General features: G+C 47.4%; 1 protein-coding gene across 1 annotated transcript in view; it reads left to right on the forward strand.

Annotated features, from left to right (window-relative positions):
- Positions 1–12,225, forward strand: part of ZDHHC14 (zDHHC palmitoyltransferase 14) — a 167,990-nt gene extending 155,765 nt beyond the window's left edge. The window contains exons 9-10 of the transcript XR_012158100.2: positions 10,511–10,910; positions 11,684–12,225. The gene's annotated coding sequence lies outside the window, so the exon portion shown is untranslated. The remainder of the gene's footprint in view (positions 1–10,510; positions 10,911–11,683) is intronic.
- The last annotated feature ends 10,222 nt before the right edge of the window (positions 12,226–22,447 follow it).

Here is a 22,447-nt window from a genome sequence, read left to right on the forward strand (position 1 = left end):
AACTTGATAATGTTACATTAAATCAATGTTCACTTCACTAACCTGAAGTGACATTACTCTACACAAATGGAAGGTATTCCCTCAGTTCATTGGTGAATTACAGTGTGTGGTTAACTGGGACATGACTCTTTAAATTCGATACAGTCACCTGATATCTAAAACGTCAGGAGAGTGAATTCCAGTGGCTTCCAAACTGTAGTCTGTAGACCACCAGTCGTTCTTAGACCATATGCTGGTTGTCCATAGACAGCTGGTTTCTTGCATGGTGGTTGACTCTTTTTCTTGTTTTCAACTGCTACACCGCACTTAAATAAATAAATATATAAATGCTTTGCTGTTACTCCTTTTCTAAGTAAGCAGTGGTATTAATTGCCACATTCAATACCCAATGGAAGGGGAGGCAGTCTCCAACACAATCTGTCTATTAAGATATGGCCTGCACTATGAAAAGGTTTGAGTGCCCCTGAATTGCATCAACAACAGTTCCATAAAATGTGGCTTCATAATATATCAGGTTTCAGAGTAACAGCCGTGTTAGTCTGTATTTGCAAAAAGAAAAGGAGTACTTGTGGCACCTTAGAGACTAACCAGTTTATTTGAGCATGAGCTTTCGTGAGCTACAGCTCACTTCATCGGATGCATACCGTGGAAACTGCAGCAGACATTATATACACACAGAGATCATGAAACAATACCTCCTCCCACCCCACTGTGTATGATCTCTGTGTGTATATAATGTCTGCTGCAGTTTCCACGGTATGCATCCGATGAAGTGAGCTGTAGCTCTCGAAAGCTCATGCTCAAATAAATTGGTTAGTCTCTAAGGTGCCACAAGTACTCTTTTTCCATAATATATCAGTATCTTTGAGTCTGATGCAAGAAGTGAAGCTGCTAAGTCAGATCATTTTAAAATTTAACTGAGTCCCATTCTCTCCTCTTTCAGCATCCATGGGGACAGACAGATATTGTGTTCTTAGTCCCAGAAGATCTACTTGCAAAGTCTAAAATTGTATCAGCTACACTGTACGCATATATTTCAGAGTCCTGAGAGGTGCACAAGGAGCTCAAATATGCTGAGAATCTCTTCATAACTACTCCTCAATGGCAGTTGAGGAGTTCCCTGAGGCAAATTGCCATCAGCTATGAGGACTTGAAACTCTCATTCTCAGAAAGATTTGAATTTAGTCCTTTCTGCTTGTACCAATGAGCTGAAGTGCCAGAACCTTGGCTGCAACCCAGAAGCACCCAGTAAAACTCTGGAAGGAGGGTGTGCAAAAGTGCTTTTAAACCCTCTTTGCACTCCCCAAGCCTGAGATGGCTGTGTACTGTGCTCCTTTGTACATATAAGGGCTGTAGGCATTTAGGCTGTTCTAAACCATGCTATCTGCCAGTGTCTTCAAGAGTCTGATACAGCAACTGAGGATTGTCTGGGGGCAAATAAGCCACAGAAAGGGGAATGGAGACCCTTCAGCATCATTATGCCACTGGAGAATCACTCTTCAGTGTAGAGATCCTCCAACAGCCAACTGCACGCGGCTTAGTTACGATCAAAGCAGCCTCAGCACAGCCCAGAATCTGGGCCAACCTTTTTCCGTGTGTCGGGCTGGAACACAAGACCAAAACGCAGGAACCGTTTACTTCGAGTCAAGCCAAAGGTCAAATAAATCTCAACATTAGCTTAAGGCAGCGATATTTTCAATTACATTCACTGTTGGCTGGCAGGAGTGAGTGTTGAAAGAGTCCTACAATTGCCCAGCAGTAATAAAGTGCTACTGAAGTCCCAAGATTTTCCTTACCAAATATATAATGAGAAGGGAAGTAATGAGGAGACACTTTGTCCTTGAGGTCTAGACCCAAACTTCTCCAGTATGGACTATGGAATCTCTCTTGAGAGTAAAAAGAAAAGGAGTACTTGTGGCACCTTAAAGACTAACAAATTTATTTGAGCATAAGCTTTCGTGAGCTACAGCTCACTTCATCGGATGCTTTCAGTGGAAAATACAGTGAGGAGATTTATATACACAGAGAACATGAAACAATGGGTGTTACCATTCACACTGTAACGAGAGTGATCAGGAAAGGTGAGATATTACCAGCAGGAGGGGGTGGGGGAAGAGGGGAACCCTTTTGTAGTGATAATCAAGGTGGGCCATTTCCAGCAGTTGACAAGAATGTCTGAGGAACGGGGGGGGCGGGGAAATAAACATGGGGAAATAGTTTTACTTTGTGTAATGATCCATCCACTCCCAGTCTTTATTCAAGCCTAAGTTAATTGTATCCAGTTTGCAAATTAATTCCAATTCAGCAGTCTCTCGTTGGAGTCTGTTTTTCAAGTTTTTTTGTTGAAGAATTGTCACTTTTAGATCTGTAATCGAGTGACCAAAGAGACTGAAGTGTTCTCCGACTGGTTTATGAATGTTATAATTCTTGACATCTGATTTGTGTCCATTTATTCTTTTACATAGAGACTGCCCAGTTTGGCCAATGTACATGGCAGAGGGGCATTGCTGGCACATGATGGCATATATCACATTGGTAGATGTGCAGGTGAATGAGCCTCTGATAGTCTGGCTGATGTGATTAGGCCCTATGATGGTGTCCCCTGAATAGCTATATGGACACAGTTGGCAACAGGCTTTGTTGCAAGGATAGGTTCCTGGGTTAGTGTTTTGGTTGTACTCCTTTTCTTTTTGTGGATACAGACTAACACAGCTGCTACTCTGAAACCTCTCTTGAGAGTAATCTTCTAAGTCCCCATAACTATTACCTCTAGTGGGTTCTGAAGCACCGGCTCTGTAGAAATCAGCTTTATGAATAAGATGAATTTTGATCACATTCTCCTATCAAAAGATAAGAAAAACTAATGCCCTTTTCTCGATTAATCTAGGATGGCACTTCAGGAAGAATTAGCCTTTACCCTTCTACATCCTTCTCTGTTACCAGTACAAAACTAGAAAAGTTGCGGTTATGCAGAGAAACTTGAGTGAGGCTGGAAGTTTGCTTCCACTAGTAATCAACTAATGGCTTCAACTCTTTCATAGGGAACCAGGTATAAAGATTTATTTCTTCTAATTCAATTCCCTCAGAGCCAGGAGGTGGCATTCATACTGCCCAAATAAATCATGCAGGCTCATTTAATCAGGTCTAGCTCCAGGCACACTGGAGATTGCATAGAGAGGTTTCTGGAGACAGTTTAATTTCTTTAGTTTCTGATTAAAGTAATCAGGAGACTTTTAATTAGTGTTTCATTTGAAATCTCTCAGTGCATTTCATAAAACATAAAATCAGTGCAGACAGCTTGAAAATAGAGCTGCAGGAAACTTCTGCAAATGCCAGACATATAAAATGTGCCTGCTTTTAGGTTTCATTACAAATGCAACCTAGGACATGCCAGACTGGATCAGAATCTACTCTAGTATCCTGTCCGTGACAGGGTCTAGCACCAGATCATTCAGAGAAAGGTGCAAGAAACCCTGTAACAGGCAGTTATGGAATACCTGCCTCAGGGAAAGTTTCCTCTTAACTCCAGTAGTTAGAGATTGGCATAAGCCTTGAAATATGAAGATTTATATCCCTTTCCAAAGTTCTTGGGTTCTGGGTGTGGTAGTGTGGTGATTCCCCTGTCTCCCCGCTCCCTGCTGTTAAAACTCTGGACATTCTTGTTTATCCCTATAAATGTCCAGTCTGGTTTCGAATCCTGCAAGAACTCTTGGCTTCAATGATACCTTGTGGCAGTAAGTTCCACTGCCTAATTATACTTTGCATTAAAAAAAATCCTTTTGTCAGTTTTAAATTTATTGTCCTTTAGCTTTCTCAAAAGGCTCCTTGTTTCTGTTTTGAGAGATGGGGGAAACAGATACAAAATATACCCCAGGTTTCTATATGGTTTAATTTCACATCTGTAAGTGGCCTCCAATCCATTGAGTAGAGATTGAGCACCTAAACTTCCTAAAAGTTGGGGGTGATTAGGAGTGAGCCTTTACTTGAGTCAACAGAGATTAGAAACTACAGTGAGGTTTCTATCCTGTCATATGCGCCTGTGGGGACATCTGGAGTATAATATTTTATCTGATAAATTGCAATCTTGATTTGGTGTACCCACAGTACAGTGTTAGTTTTGATTGACTGGCTTAGCACAGTAAATAGTTTATTGCTTAACATGGTCTGCTGCTATCAGTAGAGTTAGATATTTCAGCTGTGGATCATCTGACCCTGCAGAACTGAACTGCCTGGGGGCAAATTGGATGTGTCTGAGTCCATAATTAAAAGGATCAGTATCATAGGGTGACTGGCCTTTTTAAGAGGGAGCAAGATCCAGTTCACCTGTGGGTAATTGCCTGGCTCCCCAACTGGGTTTTAAGGAAGGCACCTGGACCTTCTAAAGGGAGAGACAGCAGATGGTAAAGCTGTAGGGGGAGAGCTGTGAGTGAGCTAGAAGCCCTGGCCTAGACAAGAGACCTTTGCAATCCTCTGACTGCAAAGGGGGAGACTACTGGCCTGATAATGGATGTGCCAAAGAGGAGCTGGGAGCAGAGCTGAAAGTAAGCCTGTACACCCTGGTATGACAAACCGTCAAGCAGCAGAGGTGAGTTATATGGGCTCGTGGCTCCAGCAATATTGAGGGCCCTGGGGCCCAGCTCCACCAATGTTCGGGGCTGAGTCTCCCCCCTGGTCCCACCTGCTGCCCCCCCACTCGAGTGTCCCCTGGACCCCCCTGCCTTGCTGCCCCCGTGGGCCTCCCTGTGTCCCAGAGCACAGCATCCCTGTCTCTCCCCTGCAGCTCCAGGCTGCCTCCCTACAAAAACTGCTGCCGTATGGTCCTAGTGCCCCCCCAACACTACTGTCAGGGCAGGCTGCCCTCACCCTGCCCTTCCCCCTCAGACCCTTTCATTTTCCAGCGGGACCCTCCACCAGTACAGCCACCCCTGTTGCCCGCAGTCACTGCTCCTGCCCCACACTGGGCAAGGGGCAGTCCCCTCTCCCCCACTCCCAGTGAGGCTACAGTGAGGGGCAGCCCCCCCCCCATGGCACCCACCACAGGGGAGGCAAGGGAGATTCCTGGACTTGAGAGGAGCCCTAGGAGCACGTGCAGTGTCAGTGGTGTGGATGAGTGTGCTGCTGGGGGGGGGAGGCCCCTACCCAGAGCTTGCTGCTGCCAGCGGGGAGAGGGTTAGGGGTGGAGTTTGGGGGGGGGCGGAGTTTGGGCAGGGGCAGGTTCTGGGCACCACCAAAATTTCCACAAACTTGCCACCCCTGCGTGCAAGAGCCAGTGCTCAGTATCGGGGCTTCCCCAGGTGGCAATTTAAAGGGCCTGGGGTTCCCAGCAGCAGCTGGAGCCCTGGGCCCTTTAAATTGCCAGAGCCCCGGGGTAGCGGCGGCGGGGCTCGGGTGGTGATATAAAGGGCCCAGGCTTCTGCCACCGCTACCACCCTGGGCCCTTTAAATTGCCGCTGTAGCCCCGCTGCCGCTACCCCAGGGCTCCGGGGACGATTTAAAGGGCCTGGGGCAGTAGAGGCAGCAGAAGCCCCAGACCCTTTAAATAGCCCTCAGAGCCTGCCAAAGTCCTGGGATAGTGGTGGAGGGGCTCTGGCAGCTATTTAAAGGGTCTGGGGCTCCCACTGCCTCTACCACCCCAGGCCCTCTAAATAGCCAGCAGAGCCCAGCCGCCGCTGCTCCAGGGACAATTTAAAGGGCCCTGGAGGGTAGTGGCAGCCGGAGCCTCAGGCCTTGCTGCTGGACCCCCGGGGCTCCGTCAGCAATTTAAAGGACCTGGGGCTCCACTGTGGTAGCAGCAGCCCTGGGCCCTTTAAATTGCCCCAGGGCTCCCAGCCGCCTCTGCAGCTGGGAGCTCAGGGGGTGATTTAAAGGGCCTGGGGCTCCCAGCTGCTGCTACTGCAGCCCTAGCCCTGGGCCTTTAAATCCTGATTTAAAGGGCCTGGGGATTTAAAGGCCCCGCCTCTTCCATTAGAGGCCCTGCCCCCTCCTCAGGACTCCGGAGTACCAGCAGGTCCTTTTAAGTTACTTTCACCCCTGGCTGTGAGGAGAGACCGAGCAGAGCCTTGGAGGAATGGAAATTGTGCCTAGTGGGGAAACTTTGAGCCAGACAGACCTCAGGGAAGAGGGACCAATCAGAGGTGGGGATGGAAGAGAATGGGCATGGGTTTTTGGCTTTACTTTGGGTTTATTTTATGTTGATAAACCCCTTTAATGGAAACTGGTTTGTTATTGGCTGTGAGCCTCTGAATTATTCTTGAGAACCTCTGAAGGGGATGTTTAGGCAAGGTGCTCTATAGGGCAGGTAGGCCCCTTGACAGTCTGCTAGAGTGTTTCTCAAATGCGGTCACTGTGGCTGCATGCGACCACCAGGGCCTTTTCTTGCGGCCACAGCCTCCTCGGCTGTGAAGGGGGTGGGGGACACAAAGCAGTGGCCCTTCTCCCAGGGCTGCCAGCAGCAGTTGGGCTCTGCCCCACTCTGGAGACACACACACTGGAGGTGCAGGCAGCTAGTGAATTCCCCACTTTCCTGGGAGTAGGGGAGGCAGGCTTCAGCTATGGGGCTTCGGGCTCCATCTGTGCAGTGGCAGGTTCTGGTTCAGGTTCTGGCCCCAGGCTCACCATCCCCTACCCACCCACCACCTATTGGCCCTGGGCCCTGCTGCCTCCCTGCCCATCTCCCCATCCAGGGCTTAATCTGTCCCAGGGCTTGCGGCGGCTGAGTAAGTCTGCTGTGAAAAGTGATATTGGCAAATATCTCTTTTCACAGCAGAAGACTTACCAGCTAGCAAGTCTTAGAAGAAGCAAAAAAAGCGCAACCAAAAAAACAAAAGAAATAACAAAAAAGACAAGAACATGTGAAGCACCTTTTGTGTTTCTATTCTGTTTATGTCCAGTAAAGAATAGACAACTGTAAATTATTTTTATTACTGAATCTGAAAAAACCCTAAATAAATAAATATGCACACATGTCCAAATCATTGTAATTTATTGATTTTTCCTAAAGTCAATTAAATATTTTAGGAAAAATTGTCAGTGTAGCCACCAGCAAGAGTTGATGGCTGCACTCTGAGGCCACCAAAAAATTTACTGTGAGAATCCCTGAGCTAGTACATAACAGGTAGTGATGCAGAGTTGGGCATTTTCTAGTGTGTGTTTTGTAAATAAGCAAATTACGCTAAGTCCTGTTCATTAAAACAGAGGTGCTAACAGATTGCATACAGGCAACTTCCCCTTGCAGAAACCTCAAGTCAGGCACCACTGCCCTTTGCCCAGAAGCAGCTGCTTGAGTTCTCTGTCTGGAACTCGCATCAAAATCAGTTGCTGAGCAAAATAGTTTGATCTTCCTTTTCAATCCCTGAGTATTACATATTGGAAAACGCATCAGAACTCCTCTGGCACCAAGTGACCTTCAAAGATGAACATGGGTATGACGCCTCCTTTAGTCTAGCTGCTCTGCAGTACAAAGGAACCTCAGAGCTTTAATGGCCAGATGAACCAGGGTGTTTAAATCTCCTTACGGGGTCTGGTTGGTTGTTCATCAAGACCCCCTGTGGGCACCTTTCAATATAACAGGGGCCAGATTATCTCTTAATACAGTAACTCCTCACTTAAAGTTGTCCTGGATAACGCTGTTTTGGTGTTACTTTGCTGATCAATTAGGGAACATGCATTACACAACTTTAAAAGAGCTCCTTTATAAGGTTTGGCAGCTGCCTGCTTTGTCCACTGCTTGCAGAGAGAGCAGCCTGTTGGAGATAGTGGTGGGGGCTTGCAACCAGGGTGAGCCAGCAGCCCCCTTATCCAGGACCCTCTCTAGCTATTCTGGGGCCCTATGCAGCCCCTCTGTGGGAGGGGAGCAGGCCCCAGGCCTCTGGGGATGGGGCAGGGCTGGCTTGGGGGGCAGGAGGGAACCACCCCCCAGAACTCGCCAGCAATGCGGCTGGGTCTGGGTCGCTGCACTTCCTGCTGCCAGTGACTGCAGGCCCAGTCCTGTTGCAGAGCTCAGGAGAGTGGGGGCAGGGCTGGGGTAGAGCAGGGAAGGGAAGAGGCAGGGTCTGGGACCCTGGGGAAGAGCCGGAGCAGGGGCTGGAGCAGCACACAGCTGCACAGGGCACCAGGAAATTTGGTGCAAATTTCCTGGTATCCTATGCAGCTGCATACTCTGCGTATGGGTAAGGATGGCCCTGCCCTTATCAGCTCCCCACTCCCCTAAGTTCCCTGTGCAGCAGCCCCCCAGAAGGCTATCAATTGCCAAGCCATTCAACTGTCCCTGCCCCCACTGCTGTGTGCTGCTCCTGCCCTCTGCCTTGGAACTGCTCCCGGGAGCCTCCTGCTTGCTGCGCGGGGGGAGGGAGAGTTGCTAATGTGAGGGTGTCCCCCTACCCCCACTTACCCCATCTCCATAGAGTATGGGGACACACAACAGGGCTCAGGACAAAGGGAACTTGCTGGCAGTAGCTGCTGTCTCAACTTGCTGATCTACTTAAAAGGGCAGTGTACTTAGAGTGGAGTCAGCATACACACACAATATATAAGTTTTAAACAAACTAATACTGTACACAGCAATGATGATTGTAAAGCTTGGTTGAGGTGGTGGAGTCGGGGTGGAAGAGGGTGGGATATTTCCCAGGGAATGCCTCACTGTTAAATGATGAACTATAAGTTTATATAATATAATGTCTTTTGTCTGGCAAAAAAAATTTCCCTGAAACCAAACTCCCCCTATTTACATTAATTCTTATGGGGAAATTGGATTCGCTTCACATCGTTTCGCTTAAAGTCGCATTTTTCAGGAACATAACTACAACATTAAGTGAGGAGTTACTGTATGTGTTTTGTACCCAGCACAAGAAGTCTGCATTCCTGAGTGAGAGATCCAGGCACTAAAATAATAAATCCACCACCACAATTGCTACTAATTGAAAACCACTTTGTCATCTAAGTAGAGAGGCCAAGGATGGAATGAGCATAAGACCTGAGCTATCCTTTCATCTCTAGAAATAAAATCTTCCAAACTTTTTTGATCGTATACTTGACAGGGCAATATGAGGCAGTTTACATTGACCCTTCCTGTGCTCTACCTGTCCTGTGAAAAAATTGGACTTAATTCTCCAGGGCTGTAAGTCAAGCACCTTTCAAGGACCAATGAGTTCCCCATAATTGCTTATTTCAAATGGAAGAAGAAACAAGATAAAATTATACTCAGTCTTTCTAGAGACCGGTTGTCTGTGTTTTAGTTGAGTAATCACATTCTACTCTAAAGTACTTCATTCAGATCAGTTTTGATGCCAAAAGCTTGATTTAATGGGAAAGTTTATTATTTGGCCTTGGCAGAGAACTTCTCCATGTAGGTCAGGATTTGTTTTGCATGCTCACATTATAAATAGGAGGCCTGAATGTGCCTGCATTGAGTTTACATAGGTGCATATTTGCACACCGAATTCACATATGAGAACTGAAACATGAAAGCAGGGTGAAAGTACAAGGCTAGATCCCCCCTGAAACGCAGGGCGGAGAACACAGCTCCTGGAGCTGGTGCAAAGGTGGCATATGATTCACCTGGTGCTTCCCCAGTCCTGAGCCAGCAGTGTGCCAATAGTTTTGATGACTGTTTACTTTTTTATTTCTGTGAAAATTTTGCACAATTTTTAAAAAATGAAACATGTCCATTTGAAACCTTTGTGAAACTTTAAAATTTTGAATTTGCAGTTAAAATATTCTGATCCGTTATAGTCAGTATCTGCAAGTTTTGAAGAGGCACTGAATATCTTCTGGGAAAGTTTGCAACTGGTTCTCTTTAGAGAACATTTTCTTTTCCATAATTTTTATTACCAAGCACATTTGTATGACCGCAAGAGCTTTGTTTGTGAAGAGTTGGTCTATGTATGTTCTTGGAGCCATGGTCTCCTTTGAGCTTGTCAGTATTATTGTTTATACTGTTCCCTCACAAGAAGGTACATGTGGGAGTACTGTCAGCAACACCCAGGATTTGGCTACGCTTGCGAGTTACAGCGCAATAAAGGAGCCCCGGGCGCCCTAGCTCACTACCCATCCACGCTGGCAAGGAACGCTCTGTCTCCACGGCTACAGCGCTGCAGGCACTCCACCTCGGCGAGTGGAATAACGTTTGCTGTGCCCTCTGCTGGAGCGCCGCGGTGCCAGTGTGGACGCCCTGGTCTGTTACTGTGCCGTGATCAGCCTCCAGAAGTGTCCCACAATGCCTTTGCTAGCCACGCTGGTCATCCCTTTGAACTCTACTGCCCTGCCCTCAGGTGACCAACTGTCAGACCTGCCCTTTAAATTCTCTGGGAATTTTGAAAATCCTCTTCCTGTTTGCTCAGCCAGGCGTGGAGTGCTCTCAGCGAATCTTTCCAGGTGACCATGCCTCCACACGCCAGGTGATGCCCAATATGGAGCAATGACGAGGCACTGGACCTCATCAGTGTTTGGGGGGGAGGAAGCTGTCCAGTCCCAGCTGCACTCCAGCACTAGTAATTATGATGTCTTTGGGCAGATATCAAGGGATATGATGGAGAGGGGCCATGAGCGGGACGCACTGCAGTGCAGGGTTAAAGTGAAGGAGCTGTGGAATGCCTACCACAAAGCCTGAGAGGCAAACAGCCGCTCCGGTGCTGTCCCTGCAACCTGCCGTTTCTACAAAGAGCTGGACGCGATACTTGGGGGTGACCCCACCTCCATGCCAAGTACCACCATGGACACCTCAGAGGCCAGTTCAACAAGGCGGGAGGAGGAGGAGGAGGAGCAGCGAAGCGGGAGCTAGGGTGCTCCGGCAGAGGAAGACACCCCAGAATCCCTAGATGCATGCAACCAGGAGCTGCTCTCAAGCCAAGAGGAAGGTAGCCAGTCGTGGTGGCTGGTGCTTGGGGAAGGACAAACACCAGAGGAGGTTCCAGGTAAGTGGCTTTTATTTTGGGAAGTAAGTTATTCGGTGCAGGCTCTTGGGGTGAGGAGGGTTAGGGCCTAGATGCAGAATAGGGCATTGATGTGCTCTCTCACATCACTGTAATCAGCCTCAGTGATCTCTTCAGAGATCTCATCCAGAAGTTGGGCAATTACTTGCGCAGGTTTTTTGGGAGAGCCACTGTTGTCCTCGTCCCAGTAAGACTAACTCGTCCGCGCCACTGTGCCATGAGGCACAGGGGGACCATTGCTGCACACAGGCAAGCTGCATATAGGCCAGGGCAGAAGCTGCATTGCAGTAGAAGACCCTCTCTTGCTTCCCTGGTCACCCTCAGCAGCGAGATATCATCCAGGACAAACTCCTGTGGAAAATGTGGGGACAGTGTTCAGTAAAGGGGCCCCCTGCCGCTGTTGGCTCTCCCCAAGGCACAGAAACCCAGAGGACAGTACAGCCATGAAACAATCAATCAGTCATGCTTGACCCTGTGCTTATTCATCATTTTGGGGCTCCCATGGGTTATGTGCGCTCGCTTTGGGACAGGCAAACTATGCTATTGTCAGGTTTCAGAGTAGCAGCCATGTTAGTCTGTATTTGCAAAAAGAAAAGGAGTACTTGTGGCACCTTAGAGACTAACACATTTATTTGAGCATAAGCTTTCGTGAGCTACAGCTCACGTCTGTGCTTGCCCTTGATTACGGGGGAATCATTGCTCCATCTGGTGTGAACAATGCTGCCTCTGTTAAGTGTTGCATTTTGCCTTTACAGATGCAACCTTGAGATCTCAGCCATCCGTGTTATCAACGGCTGAGAGGCTGCAAAGAATCAGGAAGAGGCCGTGTAGAAGCAAAGAGGACATGCTGTATGAAGTCATGTGGCATTCAATTAATGAAAATAAAAAAGTGCAGGAGTGGCGGGAGAGTGAAAGGAGGGTCCACCAGCAGAATGCGGATCACCAGCACCAAAGCACAGAGCGGCTGATAAGCATCATGGAGCGCCAAGTGGACTCAAGCCAGGCGCTTGCAGGCGGAGGACTACCATGCCCACCCACCTCTGCAGCCCTTGTCCCAAAACTTTCCCTTGTGCCACCATGTCACCTCCAACCCACTTTCCCCAACATCTGGGTTCTTATCGCCACCAGCTGCCTCCAACACCTGTGGTTTCACCACCAAGCCCTGAAAACTGACCCTTACCCACTGCACTCAACCCCCATCACCATGCAGTATAGCCATCCTGAAGTACAGCACTCCAGACAGGACATATGCAAATCTGTGATTGTACCATTCCCCTACCCACCCCTTTGTGTTTCCCAAGCAATTGTGTTGTGTTTCTTTTCAATAAATTGATTTTTTGGCTTTGAAAACATTCTTTATTATTGCATCATGTAAAATAAACCTTATCCCAGGAAAGCAACAGGCACTGCAAGTCAGTGTATCATACATAGCAAACACAGATTCCTACCGCACTTCACTCCTGTGCAGGGCACCACACCAGACATTACTGTTGGCTTTCAGCCTCAGATTACTCCCTTAAGGCATCCCTAATCTTTGCAGCCCCACACTGGACCCCTCTAATAGCCCTGCTCTCTGGCTTTTCAAATTCAGCCTCCAGGTGTTGAACCTCTGAATTCTATGGCTGAGTGAATCATTCTCCCTTCCCTTCACAAATGTTATGGTAGGTACAGCACACAGATATAGCCTCAGGGATGCTGTCATTGACTAGGTCCAGCTTCCCATACAGAGAGCAGCAGTGGCCCTTTAACCGGCCAAAAGCGCACTCCACAGTCATTCTGCACCGGCTCAGCCTGTTGTTGAACTGCTCTTTGCTGCTGTCAAGCCCCTCTGCGTAGGGTTTCATACACCACGGCATCAAAGGGTAAGCGGGGTCTCCAAGGATCACAATGGGCATTTTGACTTCCCCTACAGTGATCTTCTGGTCTGGGGGAAAAGGTCCCGACTTGCAGCTTCCTGAACAGGCCAGTGTTCTGAAAGATGCGTGCGTGATGCACCTTTCTGGACCAGCCTGTGTTAATGTCAATGAAACACCCATGGTGATCCACAAGCACCTGGAGAACCATAGAGAAATACCTCTTCCAATTAACCTACTCAGAGGCAAGGTGGCTGGTGCCAGAAATGGAATGTGTGTTCCATCTATTGCCCCTCTGCAGTTAGGGAAACCCATTTGTGCAAAGCCAGCCACAATGTCATGCACGTTACCCAGAGTCACAGTTCTTCTGAGTAGGATGCGATTAATGGCCCTGCAAACTTGTATCAACACGATTCCAGCAGTCGACGGAAGCACAAGGATTGCTGGAATGCGAACCAATGCATCACGGGGTGTTGGGACAGGACCCAGAATGCCCCCCATCCCCTTCCCACAAGCCACAGTGCGAGAATGGGAAGAGATGCTCTTTGGGATAGCTGCCCACAATGCACCGCTCCCAATGCCGCTGCAAGTGCCACAAATATGGCCACACCAGTGCACTTGCAGCTGTCAGTGTGGACAGACTGCAGCGCTTTCCCTACTGAGCTCTACAAAGGCGGGTTTAACTCACAGTGCTCTACATCTGCAAGTGTAGCCATGCCCCCAGATTCCAATAGTTAGGGATCTCCTCCCACATCATCAAACCACATAATAAATGAATAGGCCATTTTTTAAATTTAGGTTTTACATATTTTTTAAAATATAAATGGGGCTCAAGAAAATTGGGTTTTGGTTTGTTACTTTCTTTTGGACACTGAGGTAACAGATCTGACTTTTGCCTCATGACATTTTTTCCTTCCTGCACTTGTATATATAATATGTAAACCAGCAATAGCAATCTCTACATACTGAACATGTATTTGGTTTGACATCGTTCTGTGTTGATGTTTACTGGTATTAGGGATACAGTGTCCATGTAAAAGCTGAGTGAAATAAAGGGTTGCTAGATAGGTGCAAAGGGCGGACAGGGAGTTTCTTGGAATTAAATTATCTTCCCCTGCACTGCCTTCCACCAATTAGGGTGAGAGGAGATATGTATAGTAAAAAATAGATTGTTGTGGACATTTTGAAATGTGTGTGTTATCATTCTGCATTTACTGCTTCTTGACATTCCACACTTCTGCAGTAATTCCCACAAGGGAAATAATACAAGGCCACTGCAGCTTCTCCTGACATCTGCAGGTCTCTCTGGATCTGCAGATTATGTGTCTTAGATGTCTGACAGGCTCCAGAGTTGACAAGATTTCTCATATTCCCTCATATTTACTGAGACCCTCTCTTCCCTGCTTGATATTGCTGACAAAATCATCAAACACCCTCATGCTTGGATGCCAGAGAGACTCTGAGGATAGTCCTTTACAGTTCTGATGTATTACCAGGTCTCGGTGATCTGCCATTTGAGTTCAGACTCTCTGGTATGTGTGTAATTATAGAAAAATCCAGCAGTTGTCACGCAAGCCCTTTGTTTAACTCTAATACCATCATCTAATTTTGTTGCTGTCAGGCTGGGTTTCTGTGAATCCATGCCGATTCCAACCAAGACCAGAGAGGGTACTGATTATCCCACGGATTTCCTACCCCTATTGAATTCTGCCCCTCTTTAAAATAATCCTTACATGTTTCCTTGGGCCCAGATGGCAAGTAGGGTTGATAGCCAAAATGGGTTTATAATAGAGCTATGAGACTGCTGCCTAGGGGTTCCTTCCAGGCCAATTGTCCATCACTTTCTGCCATAGAAATTAAGAACATCATCTTTTCACCTTACAGTTTGCAGGGCTTTAAGCAACAACAGAGCCCCAAATGGCTGGATGGGAGGGTCTTACCACAAGTTCCTGCTGCCTGAAGAGGAGATCTAGACTGGTATAGTGAGAAGATCTGCACAGGACAGCAGGTCCCCCCACAAGCCATCACTTGCATTGTTTGTGCTTAGCAACAATCCTGGGGAAGCAAAAACAGAATGACTGAATGCTGATAGTTCCATGGCTGTCATGCATAAAGTCAGTCATTTTTCTGTTATTATCTGAGGGAAGGGGGGTTAATTAAAGGGGTCAAATTCTGTTCTCTGTTACATAGATGTAAATCTGGAGTGACTCTGGTGTACACCCAGAGTGAGTGGAATTGCTTTGAATTTTCATGTGTCTGACTGAGAGCAGAATTTGACATCAGCTGTGGAGAATGATCTTAACACAAGTCAAAGGCTTTCTCTCCCGATTGACATTGTAGTTCTAGAGAAGCACTAAAGGAGTGTGCTCTGAATTAGTTTTATTCTTTCCCCAGTTGGAATCCTGTGACCTTTTCTTTGCTTTTTCCTGAGGTTCAGTGAAGCATGTTTGAGGTGTCTCTATTATTTATGTGGCTTCGGTCTCCACATGGTGCGTTAGTCACTGTAACCACTTACAATATCAGCAGGCTCTTTCCCTCTCCCAAGCTGAGAAAGCTCTGAAACGGTATCTTAGGTCAGATCATTCTCTCCCAGGGAAAAAGGCCTTGGAAGAGATTCTGGGGGAGGAAATCTCTACAAAGATTATTTTGCAGAGATACCGCTTCCCATGTCACATTATCTAATTGCACAGGAGATGAACAGACAGAGTTCATCTCCCTGCAGATGAAATCAGAAACTAGCAGACCAAAAGCCATCTGCATGGAGGCCCTCAGCCTCTGCACTGATGTTCTCCTCATCCAGCTCTATGGTGGTTGCTGCCCTTGGACCCTGAGCTGTAATGTCTTTCCTGCTTACCCTCTTTGGGACAGTGAAGGAAGAAATGTGTCTCCCCTCTGGGCCAGTCTCCCCAGGCTCCACTCCCTCCACAGTGTGGACCCTGGTCTGGAGGAGGACAGGACTGTGCTGTACAGGCAACTCGGGCTGTGCCCTTCTGTGCAAGAGAGGTGAAACCTGCACAAAGACGGTCCCCTCCACATGTGAACAATCTGAGGCCCAGTGCGGTTTAAAATAAATGTGTAAGATTGCTTGATTCCTGCTTCTGCAGGGTGCCGCATTGATGGGTCCCTACAAAGTGCAAATTTCCTGTTGCTCTTCTGCTAGGCAGCACCCTGGCTAATGGCAAGCATCCAAATATAGCTGAGTGTATCTATATCTGCCAGCACTCTGATTGGCCTGTTATCTCCTGCCCTCATCCATCCAGGATCAATAGGGGTTAGAAGATATCAGTCACAGTGCATTTCAGATCCTTCATTAGTGCCCATCAGCAGTATTCCTACCTCTCTTGATCTGGGCACTGGCTGTGCCATATTGCTGTTGTGCCAACTCTCATGATTTTATCGTAGGTCTTGAGATCTTGGGTGTCTTTTTAAAGCCTCAGCTCCTGGAGTCAAGTGACTACATAATCTCAGTTCTTTTTGTTGATTGGTTCCTTTTTAAATGAAAATATTTAGCCCTTGTGGTTGTGGAGAAAAGCGTGAAAACATGACCTGAGACCACTCTAAAGGCTCATGAACCAGAAGGCAAGAAAAAAGAACCCAGCTTTTATTATTTTTTTAAAATCTGCTTTTTAAGCCAATCTCATGATTTTGGGGTCTGACATGTTTTTTGAAGGCTTGGGGATGGGCAATACTGCTTGTTGGGTTATGAAATGCCTGGCCTGGTTGGCATCCCCCTCTCAGAGCTATGTACTCTGGTGGTTTCGATCACTCTGAACAATCCCTGCTGATGCTCACAGAGTGTAGCTTTTACCACGTTAGGGTGTTACGATGAAATTCTTCCCACTGGAGCATGTTGGCCCAGCCTTTGTGTTTGCTTTGTTTTGCTTTTTGGGTTTCTCCTGGCAGAACTATTTCCAGTGCTTATTTGTATGAAAGAGGTGTTGGGGCTCAAGCAATTTTTTTACATTCATAACTGATGCAGCAAGCCCATGGGTGCTGGGGCTATGAACTGCCAAGCCTAGAGGTGCCGAGGCTCAGCCTGGCAAGCCCTGGCACAAAGTAAGCGCTAGCCATTTCTCCTGACTTGTTGCTGTTCACGGCTGTGGTTTTGTTGATGCGTGGAACAGCATGGACCAATCTAAACTTCCCAGCAAGAGCCTTAGGACAGTGCCACCTCTTAGGAGAGTGAACACTTCCCTCTTTAAACCTCCCTTCATGACTTTGGCAGTGCTAGCTTAGTGGACTCCACCTGTTTGCTCTTCTTCTGTCACGAGGCGAGTCTCCTTCATTCCCAAGGTGAATGCTGGAAGCAGAGGTCACCTCCGCTTCAAAAGGCCTATTCCAGGTTTAGCTGCAGTAAGCAATGTTTGTTTATTTATAAAGAGAGGGGAGAGAACAAGAAAAGCTTTCACTCTTACTCATGTTAGCAACAAGGAGCTGTGCTACTGCAGCTCAGGAAAATAGTTTTCAAAGATTAAAGGCTGGTAGCAGTCACTTTACATGTCAAAGTCTATGTCTGGCCCTTGCACTTTGTTCTCTCTCTGTTCATGGCAAGCTGCCCTGGAGAGACCTTCTTTTTTCCAAACCTGCCTGTGTGTCAGTTTTCTGAAAGGAGAACTGTCTGATCTAGTCACATTCAACTTTGTGTTCATTTTCAAAGGGGGAAACAGAGGCCGGGAGGTAAAGTGACAGAGCAAAGGCCACACAACGAGTCAATGGGGGGAGAGGAGAATTAAAGCCCTCTCTCCCCTACCCCCCATCCTTTTGGGCTGTGCTGTGCACTTGTTGGCCCCCAGCTAAGGGTCATGGTCACTGCAGGTAGAAAGCCAATAAAAAGAAAAATGCCTTGCAATATTAAGTCACTAGATAGATGAAAACACCTTTCTTGGAATCACTACTTTGCCCCACAAATAGACGCTTGTCCATTTTTTAAATTAGCGTATGAATCCAGTAGGTTATGAATCCCAAAATTTGGTGCCAAATTTCAACCTAGACTCAAACTTTTACAGCTCAAATAAATCCTCTTGAATATGGGAGTATACTGTGGAAAGACAACATAGGGTTGCCAGTTTTGGTTGGACGTATTAATGGAGGTTTCAGCACGTGACATAATCTTTAATTAAAGATTAATCTTTAATTCCTGGAAACTCCAGGACAATCCTGGAGACTTGGCAACCCGAAAGACAAGTAGACCTTAAGGTGCTGTGAATGGCTATGCTATAAATCTTTTCCTTACAATTCCACATAGATGTGCAAAAAATCTTCTCTAACTTTGCATCTCTTGCAGATGACAAAAATTAATATTTAAATCTAGTGGAACTTTAGGAGACAGCAATAAGGTTTATGGCTTAAACAAGCCACAGCTCCTTGTATCATTGGCCATCATTATAGGAAGTGAGTAATAGCTTATGTCTGTCTCCTTTTTTCTGCCAAGGTACTTTGGTTTTGGACTGTTTTCTTCTTTTGTTTAGTAAAGACATCCAGTTGCATGGTTGAGTTCAAAATCAAAGAATAGGGTCTAGCAATTTCTTTATGTTTTATGCAATATTTGTATAGAGGATCCTCTGCCTAAATAATCCAGGATAAGTAAAGGAGGACTTACTTAAGACCATTGTTTTCCAATTGTTTTACTTTCCAAAATGAGTTGTGTATCAAATTTCCTGCACTTCTGAGCATTTGTTCTGAGGTCCTCCTTTACTTACGCTGGAGTCTCCAATGAATAGAGGAGGATATTAACTCCAGGCCCAGACTAAAGGCACAGAAAAAGCTGTGTTATACACAGAGAAGCTGGTGGTACATAAATACAAAGTCTCATTCCTGGTTGGTGTTGGTGTTGGACAGATGCATCCGGGGACCAGGACAGAAAAATCTGTATCTCCCTCTGACCCTAATCCAGCTCAAAGCAGTTTCACAGTTGTTCCACAGAAACTACAGTTACCCACTCATTGGAGTAGTCTTCACAAGCTTTACCCTCACCTGCCTATCTGTGGGGGGGAAGGAAAGGAGGATCCACAACGCAAAATGCAGGGCAGTGGCAAATCAGGCCTCTGATATTTCAGAGGGCGTCAAAAATATAATGCACTCGTCCAATTCCATATGCACTTGACCTCTCCATAATGACCAACTCTGCAATGCTATGGTGATAACAAATGCTTTTTGACCTCTGTGGCAATTAGCTTAGTGCACTGAAGCAGGAAACCAGGTTAGCCTAACTTTAGTATGATGTTGCTATTAATCAATAAATAGCCCAACCCTTTTTAAAGTGCTTCTCAGGTAAGTGACAGAGGCCTGGCTGAGTATCCAGCACCGGAAAAGGAAATGACTTCTTTGTGGGATAACGGACTCTCAAATGCAGGATAACATCCATCTTATCAGTTTGCGTGTGACACTAAATTTCTTTCATTGGCCTGTGAAAGAGAATCATTCTATCAGACTTCCTACATTCTGCTGTTATTTTGATCTAATAATTAAATGCTCTGATGGGGGCATTTTATAACACTCAACATGCAAAGATTATAACAGTGACATGCTTTTTGAAAATCAATCTGTAACTTGGACAAAACATTCTGTAAAATCTGTCAGGACCAGCTATAACGCAGCAGCACCTGTACTGAAGCTGATGAAAGGTGCATCAGACATTAGGGTCTGATTCAAAGCTTGTTGAAGTCAGTGGAAAGATTCCTTCTGACTTGACTGGGCTTTGGCTAGAGCTGCTAGAGCTGTTAGAGCCTGTAGCTGTATTAAGTGTTTAGTGGTTATAAAGTGCTTTGAACAAGTCAAGATGATACAAGTGCTAAGTAGCAGTATTCTAAACCTCACAGAACAGAGAGCTTCCCTTGTAACAGTCCTCTCCCATAGTTTGTGAGTGTCAGGAAAGAATACTCTGTATGAAACATAAAAAGTGATACTAATCTTGCATTCTTTTGTGGTCTGTGGACCTGAGTCTTCTTGCACTGGCAAAACTCCCATGTACTTCGGTGAAAGCAGGGTTGGGCCATCAGATTCTTTATTGTATTATTTGTATTACCATAGCACCTAGGAGGCTCAGTCATGGACCAGGACCCGATTGTGCTAAGTGCTGTACAAACACAGAACAAAAAGACAATCCCTGCCCCCAAAGAGCTTACAATAGGGGCAGGCAAACTTTTTGTCCTGAGGGCCACATCGGGTTTCCGAAATTGTGTGGAGGGTTGTGCCTCCACAAACAGCAAGGTATGGCCTGGCCCCCGCCTCCTATTCCCCCCCCCCCGCTTCTCGTGCCCTGACAGCCGCCCCGGGACTCCTGTCCCGTCCAACCCCCCTGTTCCTTGTTCCCTGATGGCCCCCCACCCCAGGACCCTTGCCTCATCCACCCCTCCCTGTCCTCTGACCGCCCCCGGCAGCCCTGCCCCTGACTGCCCCCCGCCGCCCCATCCAACCTCCCCTCTCCTTCCTGACTTCCCCCCTGCCCCCATTCAACCCCCCTGTTCCCCAGCCTGTGACCGCCCTGCCCCCTATCCAACCCCCTTTGCCCCCTTACCGTGCTGCCTGGAGCACCTGTGGCTGGTGGCACTATAGCTGCGCCACCCAGAGCACCAGGACAGGCAGCCGCGCCGCCCGGCTGGAGCCAGCCACGCCACCGCGCAGCACAGAGCGCCGGGTCAGGCTGCGGCTCTGCAGCTGTGCTGCCCGGCAAGAGCTCGCAGCCCCGACGCCCAGAGCATTGTGCTGCCGGTGCAGTTAGCTGAGGCTGTGGGGGAGGGGGAACAGCAGGGGAGGGACCAGGGGCTAGCCTCCCAGGCCAGGAGCTCGGGGCCGGGCAGGAGGGTCCCACCGGCCGGATGTGGCCCGGGGGCCGTAGTTTGCCCATCTCTGGCTCACAATCTAAGCCTAATACTAATAATATTCTAATAATGTTAATTACTACTATATATAATGGTGACTCCCTCTTCCTCCTTCTACAGTATATTTGCATAGGGCACAAAAAGCCACAATGGGCCAGATTTTCAAGTGCTCAGCACTCACTGTTTGGGGCAGATTGTCAACAGAGCTCAATATGTTGGATGTAAAGCTCTTCTGAAAATCTGGTCATTTATTTTCTCAGTGGTCTGAGCATTGGCCTGCTAAACCCAGGGTTGTGAGTTTAATCCTTGAGGGGGCCATTTGGGATCTGGGGGCAAAAATTGGGGATTGGCCCTGCTTTGAGCAGAGGGTTGGACTAGATGACCTCCTGAGGTCCCTTCCAACCCTGGTATTCTATGATTCTATTTTGGTGCTTAAACAGGAGCTGTGCTCATGGAAAATCGAGCCATAGGTGAACATGGAAAGTTTATGCATCAGTGCTGAAGTAGAATATTAGTCAGACTTGTTTCAGACAAGTGACATGGGTTCAGATGTGACGACTTTTATTCATGTGTGACAGCTCATGTTTTTCAGAAAGTCTCCTTCCATGACTAAAGGCTGAATGATTGTGCCCATCCCCTTAGAACTTCCTTTTTTCTGAGATAACACAGACAAATAGATTGCAATTTCAGACCAAAATTCGTTTCAATGTGAGATAAAATACATAGAGATTTATACATATTTTTAATACCCTTACTTAGGAGCTGAAATGCAAACAGAGGAAGGGTTTGGGTTTTTTCAAACTTTTAATGAATAATCAGCAAAGGTACTTTTTGCATTTTAGGATGAGGTGGTGGAGCCTGGGAAAAAAAGACAACATTTCAAGCCAAATTCTGTTCTTTGATCACAGGTGCAATTCATGCCGCTGAGAATAGAATTGAGAACTTTCTGCTCATCTTCGAGTGATTGCTCATGTGCATTTCAATAGGCATGTGCACGCGCCGTGTGCACGATCATCGGAAGGTTTTTTTCCCCTAGTGGTACCCATCGGGTCAGCTGTGGAGACCCCTGGAGTGAAGCTTTCATGGCAGTGTATGTAAGTCCCTGGCGACCTGCCACCTGCTCAGTTCCTTCTTACCCGCAGTGATGGTCATTGGAGCAGCTCAGTCTCTTGCATTCGCAAGTGCCTACCTAGTGGTTCCCTTTTCTTATTTGTAAATAGTTAATCGATAGTTGTATAGTAGTTCCTAGTTAGTTAAGCTTACTTTGAGGGGCTTTCCCCCCAACCCTAGTTTCCCCAGGCACCGGGGCATGCCTCGGTCGCAGGGGTTTAAGGCATGAGAGAGGTGTGCAAAACCTATGCCCAGAGGTGATCCGCATGCTGCTTGTCTCAAGTGCCTAGGAGGCGGCCATCAGACAGACAAGTGTCTAATTTTCAGGAGCTTTAGACCCAGGACTGAGAGTGGGACTATCATTTAAAGCTCCTCCTGATGGAGTCGGCCCTCCGCCCTCAGCTGGCACCAGAAACAGCACCGGCATCATCGGTGCGCAGCACCCTGGCCTTGGTGCGGGATGCCCCGGCACCAAGGAAGGACTCCTCCAAGGAGCATCGGCACCATCCCCTGGCTCGTAAGGCCACTTCTAGCAGGTGGCACTGCTCACAGTCCACAGTGCCGCATGAGAAAAAGAAGGTGGACCGCGGTCGTTCCCCCCTTAAGAAACCATGAGGGGATTCCAGCGGGGTGCGTCCCAATGCGGGACACCCACAGTCTGGACCTCAAGACCCGGCACCGTTAACTCTGGCTCCGACCGGAGGTCCATTGAGTCCGATGCAGGTGGACTCCCCAA

The sequence above is a fragment of the Lepidochelys kempii genome, chromosome 3 (genome assembly GCF_965140285.1).
Source record: "Lepidochelys kempii isolate rLepKem1 chromosome 3, rLepKem1.hap1, whole genome shotgun sequence".
NCBI lineage: Eukaryota > Metazoa > Chordata > Testudines > Cheloniidae > Lepidochelys > Lepidochelys kempii.